Here is a 13,131-nt window from a genome sequence, read left to right on the forward strand (position 1 = left end):
TGATTACAGCTTTGATAGAGCGGTGGCACTCTGAGACTTTTTCTTTTCATCTTCCAACTGGTGAGGCCTCCATTACCTTAGAGGATGTATGGCATATACTACATATTCCCATTCATGGTGAGAGAGTTATATATGACCATGATGATGGCATTGTGGGACTATGTGCACTTTTTGAGTGTGAGATTCAGGATTTGCAGATCAGTGGTTGTTATGAGATCCCTTGGGCCCGATTAGATTATGATGACCTGACCATTGTATTATGCAGTATTGTCGGCGGTTTACTGATACTTGATAGACGAGGTCATGGATTTCCAGTTGGATGGGGCAAAGTGCTCCATGATATGATTGTGCATTGTGAACTGTATGCTTGGGGTCCTTGTCTTTTAGTCATGTTATACTATCAGATGCATGGTATAGTCCATCTAGGATACCGTTCTATCAGTTGTGGTGTTACTTTTCTTTAGACATGGGCATGGGAGCACATTTCTATATCTAGGCCTGTCATTCATGTAGACTTGCAACCGGGTGAGCCTTATGCCTTCAGGTATATAGTAGGTATCAGACATAGGGGTTCGAGGAATACCTTGTACTGGAGACATCAGTTTGATATATTGCAGCATTTCATTTGGAGACCTTACTTAGATTGCCCCGGTTGGCCTGATGATGTAGTGCACTTGTCTTTCTGCCGACAACAAAGATATCTTATTGGGAGGACCTTTGAGACTCAGCAGATCATAGAGTTGTATCTTCCTGGGTGGGTTCTTAGACAGTTCGGTGAGGTATAGGTGACACATGTGGTTACTGCATATTTTGCTCATGTATCACGAAAGGTATCTGATTGGGGTATGTGCATTCAGCTACATGTTGCTTCTACGGAGTTTGATTCTTTGCAGCCACTACTCTGGAGTTGGGGTAGAGTAGGAGTGGATCCAGGGATGACGATAGAGTACGATATGTGGTTTGCTAGGCACGGGCTAGTGCCTTTGACCAATCCTGTTATTCCTATTATAGCACAACAGATTCGCTATCCTAGACAGCGGTTGAGGATAGACACGGGGGAGAGGGCTGGAGGACATGGTGGAGATGGGGGAGGAGGTGGTGGAGATGGGGGAGGTGAGGACATAGACATTGGTGGAGACATCGAGTCTATTAGTAGTGAGGACAGTGATGATTCTTTGGAGTCATCGAGCAGCAAGGGTGGGGATGATGATAAGGATATGCCGGAGTTGGAGGATGTGTCTACCGTAGAGGGTGGGTTAGGAGAGGTTGGTGATGGGGATGAGCTGCAGACACTTAGAGCGTGGGTCCAGAGCTTGGAGGATGAGGTTGCTAGATGAGATGTCGAGCGAGAGACCTATCGTGCAGATTATGGTGCCCTTGAGGTTGAGCGAGTTCGTCTGTAGAGGGAGAGAGATGAGGCAGTGCGACGATGTCAGATCACTATGGATGCATTTGATCAGCTTTTTAGAGCAGGTACAGATGTGCGTGACCTGGGGGAGAGATATTTCACTGCTACGTAGGAGGCTATTTATTATAGACAGGCATATGAGAGAGCCATCCCTGAGGGTTAGAGAGAGGCTAGCTTCAGTGCATTCATGGGGAGGAGATCGAGTAGATCTACTTCACGATGGACTAGCAGTGGTGGCATTATGGGACCACCTCGACATCTTGGGGCAGGATCTAGTGGACAGGATCCACCTGCTAATAGAGGCAGTGTTGGATGATCATGTTATCTGAGCCTTCTGGCTTATTTATTGTATTCACACACGTTATCATTTTTGAGTTATATATATAGCATGCGGGTTTTGGTAATGATCTATGTATTATTTTTCTTTCCATGTATGCTTATGAGTTTTATGATGCATATCTATTTGAATTCTATATGATTCTAAATGTAATGGTAACACATGTATGTAGTAATGATGAAAAAATGAATGCAAATGAATCTATTATGAATGCAAATGAATCTATTATGAAATGCAAATGAATCTATAATGAATGCAAATGAATCTATAATGAATGCAAATGAATCTATTTTTGTTATGATAATGGTTGAACCAATTTTAACTCAGATACACCTTGAAGAAATGTTAGTCAGATGATAGAGAGAAAAATTGATGATAGAAAGAATGTGATTTTAGACCGAAGATGAGAAGTTGACAAATGATCAATAAGCAAAAGAGATGAAAATAAGAATGAATCACGGACATGTGTCAGATATTTTATTGTGTCAATATATATTCATCACTGAGCCTTATTATTGAACAATGAAGCTTAGCACATTAGGGTATAAGGAACCAAGATGTAAAGATATCTCATTGAAGAAACAAACACGTAGCAGATAAAGAGTGAACCCTCCATTTTGGGAATTGCGATAGGGATCGAGGTATGTGTGGTGATTTCACCTTGATGTGAAGGCTCTTATCACAGACACCCACTAGAGCAATTTCCCTAGAATTTCATCAGTTCACACCAAAAACAACAAACAAAGAAAAAGATAATGCCCATCATAGCTCCTCTAGTCACTTGTGGACATCCTTGAGTAGCATAGGAACAATATCTTTCGCCAAATGATAAAAAGATAAAGATTGACCCAGACAAAATTCAGCAGCTATACTAACCTTGTGCCTTCATTCTCAGTTGTTTGATGTGATGGTTGATAATGTCTGATCTCAGAAAGTTGCAGACCCCATTTAAGACTAACCTGCCTGATTTCGAGTGTATCCTCTTCTGTTTAAGACAAGATAATGATAACTTTGATATGGATATGATACGATTGATAAGACAGTTTGATCAGTTGATTGTAGATGTTTGACTAGATAGTCGTATCCTTTGTTAACTTCGTGCGAAGTGTTTGTTGGATAACTGCTAGGGTATTTGTTTCTCACAACACATTTTATTGCAAGTTTTTGATTGATTGATTTTCGATTTTTAGTTCTTTTCCAAGAGCTTTTGCAATGTTTTTGGATTATGTGGATCAATATTTGAATGTTTTTGATTGATTTTTTTAGGATCGTATTTGAATGTTCTTGATATTTTTTCAGGACGTTATATGATTTTTTGGATTTTGAGTTTTTCAATGTTTTTGTATTTTGACTTTCCCACTATTTTTTGGACTTTTGTAGGACTTTATATGATTTTTTCGATTTTTTCAACACTTTATACAATTTTTTAGGATTTTTTCAGGACTTTATATGATTTTTTAGGATTTTTTAGTTATGCCCCTAGTGTGCAGACCTGTATGACATGATGATCTACAGAACGTATGTGGAGACAAATGAATTTTTGACATGACCTATGTGAATGCAACATGCAGGATGAAGATGCATTTCCTATTCGAACAAGGTTGACTTTGTTTTGTTTTTGCATTTGAATACACCAATTGAAATGGAGGTACAAAACATTTCCTAGATAAGCGGTCAATCAATCTCTAAGGTCCTTCGGAACATTCATCTCAACACACTTGGTGACTAGGATTTACAAATGGAGACACGGAAAATTTCCCCATTGGTTCTTGAAACTTTGATCTTATTTTTCCTATGTGTTTGAAAATGTTTTAATTCCCGCTCTTATGTTCACTTAAAGATCTTTAGCATCCTATATGACTAGCTACATTGATTATTCTAACTTCAAAAGCATCCCGAATAGAGCCTCGTTGCCAACAAGCCTTGAGAGCTCCGACGAGGTTATAGACTGTAATTTCTCAAATATTGCTCCATTTCCAATAGGCGTTCATAGCCCTGATGGAGTTACTTGTAAGTTCCCTTAGTCAAGCTTTTTATCGCATTTGTATACATGATATTTCAGTTATATATCATTGCTCTTTTTGCCTTTAGATGGATATTTGGTATAGCTCTTTTTCTTTTTATTATTATTTTTTTTGCCTTGACTTTTAAGTAATGAAACCTACTTGGGTGTGACAATTACAGCGGCGCTGAAGTAGAATTTTATATTTTTCACTAGTCATATGATCAACTAGGTGTCTAGAATGAATTAGAGTCTTATTAATATGTGAGATATAGCAATTGATAGATTGTGGGTTAACAAGTCTCAAATAGTGAAATCACTACCTAATTATAAGTAAAGCGTCGTCACAGGGTAATGTTGAAAATGAATGACCTTAGGACCTCAAAGATTTCATGTCCAAATATCTAAGAAAGGAGATGACCCTTGTTTTCCTTAGATGCAAACAGATGGTAAACTTGAACAATTGCCTTGTTTTATTGATGCTGCTATATGAAAATGCAGAAACTTTTGCAAATGTGCCTTCCAAATATGATGGTGCTTATATGCAGTGCAGTGCTTTGAATAAAATGATATGCAATGTTGAAAGTAAAACCTAAACTACATAGCCCTTAGGTATAATATCGCTTAAGGTGCATGTTGTTCATAGGGTCAGAGATTGGATCTCCCTCCATGGTAGCCAAATGATAGGCTCCATTGCCTATGACCCTATTTATAATAAAAGGACCTAGCCAATTAGGTTTGAATTTTCTTGGCCTTTCTCATTCTGCTAGGTTCCTTTGATTTTATTTAAGTACTAGATCTCCCACTTGAAAATTTAATGGGCGGACCCTTTTATTATAACTTCGTCTCAGTTTGTTTTGATAGCCTTTTAAATGATTGAATGTTGTTTGTTGTTTTTCATCAAGGGTCTCTAGTTCTTGCAACCTTGCTACCCTGTAGTCCTCTTCTGATATAATGTTCTGTAAGGATACTCTTAGAGATGGTATTTCTATTTCAATGGGGAGTATCACTTCTGTAACATAGACTAAGGAATATGGTGTTGCTCCTATAGGTGTGCATACTCCTATTCTGTAAGCCCAGAGAGCAGGATTTAATTGGAGATGCCAGTCTCGTCTTGTGTCAATGACTACTTTCTTAAGGATTTTCAATATTGTTTTGTTTGTAGCCTCTGCTTTTCCATTACTTTGTGGATAATATGGCATGGCAAATCTCCGTTGTATGTGAAATTTGTCGCACAATTCTTTCACTTCCTGGTTTTTAAATGGACACCCATTATCTGTAACAAAGCACATTGGAACTCCGTATCTACATATAATGTAATTTAGCATAAATTTTGCTATTTTCTTTCCAGTAGTGTATGTTAAAGGAATCGCCTCAACCCATTTGGTAAAGTATTTAGTAGCTGTCAAGATAAACTTGTGCCCATTTGAAGAAGTAGGGTTGATTTTACCCACTAGATCTAATCCCCATTATGAAAATGGCCATGGGGATGTGATGGTTGAAGATCTTGTGCTGGTGCATGAATAAGGTCTCCATGCATTTGGCATTGTTTACACTTCTATACATACTTGTAAGCATCCTTTTCCATGGTTGGCTAGTAATACCCTGTTCTCAGCAATTTCTTTGACAATGGCGGACCGCTTTGGTGAGCCCCACAGATTCCATCATGGACTTCTTTTAGAGCAAGGTGTGCTTCTTTCTCATCTAGACATCAGAGAAGAGTCCAATCGAAACCCTTTCTATACAAAGTATCAACTATAATGGTGTATCTAGATGCCTGACAAATAAAGGTCTTCTTTTGATTTCTTGACAGATCGGGTGACATGTATTGGGTGTGCAAATATGTATATATTTCATTCTACCAAGGTGATTCTGGACCCACAATTGCACATACATAGTCTGATAGGGGAGTCTCATATGCAGGTAGCATTAGCTATTCTATGATAAACTCAAACTGAGTTTCATTAGCAGGCATATTCAGAAGAGATCCTATGGTTGCCAATGCATCCCCTGCCTTGTTTTGTATTCTTCGTATTTGTTCGAAGGTAATTTTTCTAAAGTGCTCCTTGTAATCTTTGACCAACTTCTTATAAGGCATGAGTTTATTATCCTTTGTGTTGTAATCATCATTGACCTGATTTACAATCAACTATGAATCACCATAGACCTGTAACTCTTGTATTTTCCATTATATAGCTGTACGAAGCCATATGAGGAGAGCTTCATATTCGGCCATATTGTTGGTACATGGGAAATTGATCCTAAATGACTTAGGTATAACATCCCCTTGAGGAGTAATGAAGAGAATGCCTGCTCCTGATCCATGACTTGTATATGACCCATCAAAGTATAACTTCCACATTGTTGAGGTGGTTAGTGTGAACACGGATTCGTCTGGAAAGTCTATCAGCAATGGGTGACTATCTTGTTTAGGGGCTTTTGCTAATTGATCTGCTATGATTTGTCCTTTGATAGCTTTTCTATCTATGTATTCTATATCAAACTCACTCAAGATCATAACCCACTTAGCAAATCGCCCTGTCAATGTTGCTCTTCTCAATAGGTACTTGAGTGGGTCAAAGCGTGCAATGAGTTGTACCTTATGACTCAACATGTAATGTTTGAGCTTTTGGGACACAAAAATTACTACTAAGCATGCTCTCTCTATGGGGGTATAATTAAGCTCATATTTGATCAGAGTCCTACTTATATAATAAATGGCTCTTTCTTTTCCAATTTTGTCATGTTGTGCCAATAGAGCTCCCAGAGCTAAGTTCATTGCTGATATGTATAACAATGGAGGTTGTCCTAGAGTAGGAGATATTAACACTGGTGTGTTCAAAAGATAATCTTTTAGAGCTTCAAAAGCTTCTTGACATTTTTCTGTCCATTTAAAAGTAACTCCTTTCCTGAGTAAATGTTGGAATGGGTGACACTTATCTGCCAGCTGTGCTATGAATATCCTTATAGATTGCAATCTTCCTTGTAATCCTTTGAGTTGTTTAAGTGTTGACGGAGGTTGCATATCAATGATTGCCTTGACCTTGGCAGGGTCTATTTCAATTCCTCTATTTGATACTATAAACCCTAATAGTTTACCTGTTCTTACTCCAAACACACACTTTTTCGTGTTTAATCTGACATTATACTATTCCAGCCAATCAAATATCTATGTAAGAACTGTAAGGTGACTTTCTTTGGTTTGTGATTTAGCCAATATGTCATCTATGTAATCTTCCATTATGTTATGGATCATGTCATGAAATAATGTTGTCATGGCTCTTTGGTATGTTGCTTCGGCATTTTTGAGACCAAATGGCATCACATTCCAACAGTACGATCCCGATGGACATGTAAAGGTCATTTTATGTTGATCTTTTGGTGCAATTTTAATCTGGTTGTATCCTGAAAAACCATCCATTAAGGATAGCATCTCATTTCCAACTGTTAGGTCAACTATCATGTCGATATTGGGTAGCGGGAAGTCATCTTTAGGGCAAGCTTTATTTAGATCCTGAAAATCCATACAGATTTTGATGCCTCTTGTGGGCTTAGTCACAGGTACCAGGTTAGATATCCATTCTACATAGTCAATAGGTCTAATAAAACCTACATCCAACAACTTTTGTAATTCTATTTAACCAGTAGTGCGATACTTGGATGCATCTTTCTCAATTTTTGCTTGTAAGGTTTAACTCCTGGTATCAATGGTAAGTGATGCAACACTAATTCAGAATCTAAGCCTAGCATGTCTAATTAGGACCAAGAAAAGTTGATAGGTCGTTGCTTGAAAAAATGAATGAATCTATCTTTTTCTTCTTTGCTTAATGATTTTGCCAGATGGATGTTATGTACAACTTCTCCTTCTGCTATGTTTACTTCTTCCATTTCCTCTGTAAGTAATGTTGAACTTTCTCTTTCCATAGGAAGATTACCCAAGTCACTTTTGTCATTATGTATGGTTTGATCCTTATCTTCTGCTGGAAAAGTACTTTCTTCTCCAAAGTATGATGTTCTATTTAGGTCTATGGCAAACCCTTCTTTATGACCACCTTGCGGAAATCCCTCTTTGAGTCCTAGGAATTCTGAGATTGCTTCGTCATTTTCAGACCAATCTAGTGTTGGTTTTCCTTCTTTCCCCCAATCAATCAAGTGTGAATGTACTAGGGGTAAATCATTACTCCCTTCTTTTGTAGACTTGGATATCATGAAGACTTGATTGTTTGACTAGCTTTGTGTATCTTCATCCTATATAAGCCTAATTTGATTCCGTAATATTACACTTTCTGATGGGCTAGAATCATGGGGTGATAAGAATTCGTAATCATGAGAGTCTATCTTACTTTCAATATATGTTTCATCATATGAGTTATCATCACTTATTTCTTCTTGTTCCTATCCCTGATTCTGTTGTAGATTGACTAGTCTTCTTTGAACATCAGTGACCCTTCTTAAGCCTGGTATAAGCCTTTGCATTCTTTCTTCATCTGTTTCGTTAGGTTGAGCCTGAGTTGCTTCTCGTGGTAGAAGTAGTGACAATAACCATGGGTGGGATTCAGGGGGTGGGGGTAATCTTGCGTCTGTTGCCATATTAGCCTGTACTGTTGTGTCAATAACTGCACCATTTTGTAACTCAGTGGTAGGTTCTTGCAAGAGTTGTCTCATGTCTTCCCCATCCGATTCTGCACTTGGTGATGTAGGTACCTGATTGTTTGTTTGAGATGAAGATGGAAGAGCCTGTGTGGACAAATTCCTTTGTGATATGTAATCTAATGGTTTGCTTGGTCGATTTAGTATATCAAGAGTACGTTATCTTGCTTCGGTGATATGTTGTACATGCTTGTATCCCAATCCTTGATTTCCTGGATTATCATTAGGAACAACAGGTTTGAGTCTTCCTTGTTTCTGTAACCTAAGGCCTATGGTACCATCGTATCCATGTCTTTGGAGTATTTTGAATCCATTTCCATAATGATCTGTGTGTATTTTGTGTATTATCATATGATCTTCTTCTCTATATATCCAATGGTTAACATCTTCATTCAAGGATTCTTCCTGTAAGTCACCCAATCTAATGAAAGAGCATGAGTCTATTTATCTGACAATTTCTTTTCCTTTGTCTTGCTTTTGCACTATAGTGTGAGGTTTCCCAAAGGACTTAGGTGAAAGAGAATTGTTTCCCATTTAAAGTATTTGCAATAGAGTACTCTCCACAACCCATATCCTTTATTTGTAAGGAGGATGTTGTAGGCATATTTTTTTGTGTTTCTATGATCTTTAATGTTTCCAACTATGTAGTGAGAGGTGCGACCTGATTGATAGGTACCTGATTATCAACACTGTCTTTCAGATAATTGCAATGTTGGAATGGATTTGGATCACCCTTTATGGTGATCTCAATACCATTGTATGGGAATTTGACACACTGATGAAATGTAGATGGTACTTCTTGCATGGTGTGAATCCATGGGCGGCCCAATAACATGTTATATCCCAGCTCTCTGTCCAAGACTTGAAAAGTGACCTTTGTTGTTATTGGTCCTACTTGTATAGGTAATGTTACAATGCCTTTAGATGGACGTTCTTTGTCATCGTAAGCCTTAATATTTATCCTTTTGGAAGAATCGATGTGAAGTTCACAATATCCCAGTGCTTTGACCAACTTTAAAGTACAAATGTTGAGACCAACTCCCCCATCTATAAGTACTGATCTGATTCTTCTCTTATGAATGTAAGCTTCCAGATGTAGTGGGTCATTATGAAGAAATTTATCATTAGGAATATCTTGTTCTGTGAATGCAATAGGTGTGCCTTGTGTCAGACTTCCTACCATAGACTGGAAGGCTTGTTCATCTATATCTTTCTCCACTACCGACTCTTGAAGTGCTTTGTTGAGTATAGCTCTATGATTAGGTGAGATACGCAATAATTCAAATAATGATATGTGTGCCAAAGTTTTCTTAAGTTGTTTGACTACATTGTAAGTCCCTACTGTTGGTGGTTGATTTTGTGGTATCCCTTGTAAAGTTACCTTTGACCTGCGAGTAACCACTGCACAGTTTCTGTCTCTGGGAGTAATTGTGATTGTAGCAATTGTATCGTTTGTATCATAGGTTGTTTTATCAAGATTTATGTTAAATCCTTCTTCATAGTCTTGATGTATATGTTTGACATCCATAATATGTTCTATGATTTCATCTTCAAACCAACCTGAGTGAGATGGTTGATTATGCCCCCACTCTCTGAGACAAAGATTTGTGTCATCATCATACTTTGGTGCTTTAGATATCATGCAAATTTGGTTGTCATCTTTATGAGTGTCTTGATGATGGTCCTCCTGAGCAGGTGTTTCTTGTGAATCATTATTTGTTGTATCTCTTGAGCTAATGGCATGAATAGTGTAGTCGTATGAGACCTGTGTGTAGTTAGTCGTATTATCTTGGGTACCTGATGTGGTAGCTTTTCCTTTGTCATTCTTAACAAAAGGATCCTTAAAAATCATATGATTCATGTTTGTTGAGGTCTTATCAGTATCAATTGTGATGTCTCCTTGGTCTATCATATCTTGGACCAACTTTTTCAATTTGTAGAAACTTGCCGTTTTATGACCTTTAGTCCTATGATAATTGTAGAAATCATTGTCATTCCACCATGTGGGTTTAAAAGAACCTGGTTCATATACTCTTACTTTAGGTAGAGTGATCATATTTGTTTGTATTAAATTTTTGAGTGCTGACTCAATAGGTTCTCCTAAAGGTGTGTAGTTTCTTCTTGGAGTGTTTATCCTGGGGTATCTTGTGTTCTTGTTTTGTGTAGCATTTACATTTGTTGATGTGGTGTTATTCCCTATATGTGGATTTATTGACCGACTCATTCCCAAAGATAAAATGGGTTGAGTTTTGTTTATCATTTTGGCATCGACAATACCATCATTGGTCACATTTTTGTTTTTCGACCAAAACCTAGATTTGTCATTATAGTTGGTGTTGCCATACTTAATAAGACCTTGTTCTACTAATCCCTTCTCACATTTAAGAGCCTTTTCTGTGATTTTTTTAAATATGGTTAGACATTGCATTTGTAACGGATATTTAATCTTAGGGATCAAATTTTCTATGAACATATCCACTTGCTTTGTTTCAGGGATAACCGTCTTGGACCTCCTATAGAGAGCCCTCCATCGTTGTATGAAGGATGCAAACGTTTCATTTTCATATTGTTTAGCGGCACATAAGTCCATCAAAGTAACTGGGGTGTCAATGTTGTGCAAGAAGTTTTCAATAAACTATTCAGCTAATCCCCCCCTGACGTGATGGTTGGTGGTAAATGAGAAAACCACTCTAAAGCCAGACCTCCCAGACTTTTAGGAAATAGTCTCATTAGATAAGTATCTTCTGAGGCAACTTCTATACATGTCGTAAAAAATTCTCTGATATGGTCTCTAAGATCACCCTTCCCATGTTATCTATCAAATTTGGGTGTTTCAAAATGTTGTGGGAAAGGTGGCATGTATAATGTGTGATCGAATGGGTAGGGACGTAAGTCCTGCATTGTGTAGCTCTTCTTATCATTACCAGTTTGCATGGTTGTCATCTGTTGTTGCAAATACTGTATTTTTTGTGTTAGAATATATGTTGGTGTCAAAGCTATACCTTGTGTTTGTGTATGTCCCACAAAAGGATTCATGGTTGCATAACTAGGAGGTTGTTGGAAAGTACCAAGATTATAACCTTGTGTGTTGTGTGTTCCACTAGTTACTGTAAAATAGGTGATATGTGAACCTATGTTTGGTTGAGTTGTACTTGCTATATTGACAATACCTAGGTTTGCATTTTGATGACTATACGTGGATCCCACTGGAGGTTGGGTTGCACTTGTTGCTTGTGTTTGAATAGGTGTTGAGACACTTGATATTATCGATATGCTCTATGATGGTATACTAGCATTGACCATTGATGATGACATGCTTGTTTGAAAGTTTGCATTTTTGTTGACATTTGTTTGGAGAGGTACGCTTTGAGGAAGACTGGATGTCGTTGCTTGTATTTGTGTCAAGGCTGGTGTTTGACTGTTGTCTTGACCTAAAGTTTTTCCTGGTGGTAAAATCTTTGTGACATCAAAATCCTTAGGTAGTTTTTCCCCATTTTGTATTAACAGTAAAAGATACTTGTCCCTATCACTATATATAAGTGCATCTAGGATCATGAGGACATGAGGGTCTTGCTGTGCAGACTCAATTTCTTCCTTTGTTAGATGTTGTTGTAATTCATTTAAGGTGGACATTGTTTGTGTACTTGAATGTTGACCTGTTGACATGTCCATGTTCCAAGTAGGGTTTATAGACAGCGTGTTGTTCGGGTCCATTATTCCCTTTGCTTTCTGGGATCTTGTGATGGGCATCTAAAATTGCCTATATGGGGATGGTTCAATGCAAGACGATGACCTAACACTAGATAGTAGACATAAATATGAGGTATGCAAGACTATACTAAACTCTCTATTGAGGATTTTGATGTGAGACCTTTTTTAGCATTTCTAGATTTCTCTAATGCAAGTCTTTCCATTTGTTGATGAAGTTGTTAAGCTTCAATCTCTCTATCAATTTTATGGGAAATACTAGACTCAATGTCTATCTCGTATATGACTCCCATATATCGAGGTGCGCTTCTTCTTAAATACCAAGCTAAGTTAGCTAGACCATCAATGATTTCTTGTTGACAGCCATTTGGAACTAGATTAGGTTGCTCAAAGGGGAACAAACCATCACCTGGGAGGCCCATGAAGGCACATGCTATGAACCTATAACTGATAATGGACTTAGACATATATGAGGTCTATATGAAGACGTATATGCTAACGCAGGACTATGCAACTAATATGGATGATAATGCAAAAGACTTAGGATGTAAGTGGGACTATGCAAAAGACTATGGATGATAATGAGGACATAAGTGGGATTATACAAAAGATTATGGATGATAATGAGGACGTAAGTGGGATTATGCAAAAGACTATGGACGATAATGAGGATGTAAGTGGGACTATGCAAAAGACTATGTGAGGGATTGCCTAAGGTCACAAGTATGTAAGGATTTTTGAGAATCAGTTTCAAAATGGACTTTCTTTTTGGAAACTTCATGTGTAGGACAATGTTTTGTAGTTTTCCAAATCTGAGAACAATGGCTGGTAAGTGTGTATAGCGTTGACTGACTCAATTTTCATACAATCTTGGAAAATTTGGAGATATGTGGGATAGGGCCTAAACTAGCCCAAGGGACTGACTCAATACTAGTCTATCACAACAGTACATAAAAAAGAAAAAAATACAATCTTAGGCTGGATAGTGGACACCATTCAGTGAGCCCCCCACAGAAAAATACTGAA

The sequence above is a fragment of the Cryptomeria japonica genome, chromosome 5 (assembly GCF_030272615.1).
Source record: "Cryptomeria japonica chromosome 5, Sugi_1.0, whole genome shotgun sequence".
Taxonomy (NCBI): domain Eukaryota; kingdom Viridiplantae; phylum Streptophyta; class Pinopsida; order Cupressales; family Cupressaceae; genus Cryptomeria; species Cryptomeria japonica.